Source organism: Arachis duranensis, chromosome 7 (genome assembly GCF_000817695.3).
Source record: "Arachis duranensis cultivar V14167 chromosome 7, aradu.V14167.gnm2.J7QH, whole genome shotgun sequence".
Classification (NCBI taxonomy): Eukaryota; Viridiplantae; Streptophyta; class Magnoliopsida; order Fabales; family Fabaceae; genus Arachis; species Arachis duranensis.
Genome location: NC_029778.3, coordinates 73541687 through 73543951, shown reverse-complemented (window position 1 = coordinate 73543951; position 2265 = coordinate 73541687). Strand labels below are relative to the sequence as shown.

General features: G+C 35.1%; 1 protein-coding gene across 1 annotated transcript in view; it reads left to right on the top strand.

Moving 5' to 3' along the window:
- LOC107459690 (bidirectional sugar transporter SWEET2) overlaps window positions 1-2259 on the top strand; it is a 5483-nt gene extending 3224 nt beyond the window's left edge. The window contains 1 exon segment of the mRNA XM_052252299.1: window positions 2039-2259. The gene's annotated coding sequence lies outside the window, so the exon portion shown is untranslated.
- The last annotated feature ends 6 nt before the right edge of the window (window positions 2260-2265 follow it).

Here is a 2265-nt window from a genome sequence, read left to right as displayed (position 1 = left end):
GAGAGATTTGGATCAGGTTAAGTGCATAAAGGATAAAGATGGAGAGGTGCTGGCTCAAAAGGAGAAGATTAATGAAAGGTGGAAGAGCTAATTCTACGAGTTATTTAATGAAGGATAGAAGACTCTTTCGAGCCTTGGTCGGTTATGCACAAGGGAAGAAGATCAAAACTTTGACTACTATCGAAGGATTCGAGACTTCGAGGTAAAAGAGGCTCTAAAGCAGATGAAAAATGGCAGGGCAGTAGGACCTGATAATATCCCGATTGAGGTTTGGAAGGGTTTTGGAGGAAAAGGCATCAACTGGTTAACCAAGCTTTTTAATGAGATTTTAAGGTCAAAGAAGATGCCTGATGAGTGGAGAAAGAGAACCTTGGTACCTATCTACAAGAATAAAAGGGATATACAAAGTTGCAGAAACTATAGAGGGATCAAGCTTGTGAGTCATACCATGAAGTTATGGAAAAGGGTAATAGAACGGAGGTTGAGAAAAGAGACATAAGTAATAGAGAACCAATTTGGATTTATACCAGGTAGATCTACCACTGAAGCGATATAACTATTAAGAAGGATGATAGAGAGGTATCGTAGTAATAAAAGAGATCTACATATGGTGTTTATTGATTTGGAAAAAGCATATGATAGAATACCAAGGGAGGTCTTATGGAAGGTTTTAGAAAAGAGGAGAGTAAGGATCGCATATATTCGGGCAATTAAAGACATGTATGATGGGGCCACAACTAGTGTGAAGACTCAAGGTGGTGTGACAGAGGAATTTTCTATTGGTATAGGATTGCATGTGGATTTATGTAAGATTTTTTTGTGTATTATAGTCTACTGTGGAAGTATTTTGGTATTGAAAACATCACTTTTTTAGATTATTTTGCTTTGTGGTGGACCACTTTTGATGGTACATTTTAGGTGGAGCATTTATTTTGTGACTAGTGCAAGTTGGATCCACTTAACTTATGTAATGTATAGAACATGTTAAAGACCACTTTTATGAATTATATTATTCTAATGATGAATCTATGATAGTAGTTGTTTTTAGTTGTATACATTTTCATTCAGTATCACAACATTATATTTATAGAAGAAAACAAAAAATAAACTTCATCCATTCAATCTAAATAACATGACATACACTTTTTACAATTGCTCTGTTTAAAGCTAATAGAGCACAACTTCATCAATAAACTTTACCACATAGCACTGCAACTATTAGGATTACACAACAAAGAAAAAATATCATCTGCATCTTGGTCTGCTTCTTCATGTTTTTTTCCAATTTTTGAAGTTGCTCCTGGACCGAATTCAACTCTACACAGATTCTTCCTACACAATCATCAACTTCTCCAATCTCAACCTTTAACCTCTCCGTGTCAACACTCAGTCTATCAATCCTCCTTTCTTGTGCATTTTCATCCCTGTTGAATATCAGATTAGAGATATAGGTTGTATATAAGTTATTCTGAGAGATATAGGCTTTATATAAGTTATTCTGTTTTGATATAGTTTCTGTTTTTAGATATCTGATTCTGTTGTATCTCCTAGTATTAAGGGATTTTATTTCTATATATATATATATATATTGACGCTGAGAGATGATTCTCTCAAGGAATTCATCCAAAACACAATCCTTATCTCACTTCATTCGTGTATTTCAAGTCTTACAGTTGGTATTATATTTCCATTACAAAAGTAAATCTAGAGAAGAATCCAGAGAACCTTTGATAGTGTCGTATGCGTGATTAGTACTTCTGAAAACAAAATGTATGTGAAAGTGCAGATTAGTGCAGAATAAGATATCTGATTTTTGCAATTTTGTGGGATTGATCTGTGAAAATGGCCATGCTAAACCTAGTTGATGCTCAATTTGGAGATAGTTTTCCCGAGTTAATTGCGTTGATTATTGATGATGAACTCATGAAGTGCTTCTGTTTTATATTCCAATTAAGAATTAAGAAAAGTGATCATGCGGCATACTCATTCATGATCTTTTTTTTTCCATCGCTAAGATTGCCTTTTCTCTATCGGACAGGTATGCCAACTGTGGTAGGCCTCAGCTGCGACTTGTCCTCTTTAACTGCAAGAATTTGCGTGGATGGCAAAGGTCAGAAGATTTCAACAAGACAAATGATACTGACAATTAACTGTCACTACCTCTTTTTTGTTGTCTCTCTTTGCAAATCTGGAATTAGCCAAATTTGACTTGCATGCCTAGTTCTCCATCCATTTTCAAGTTGGAGTTCGGACTGTGCAATATGT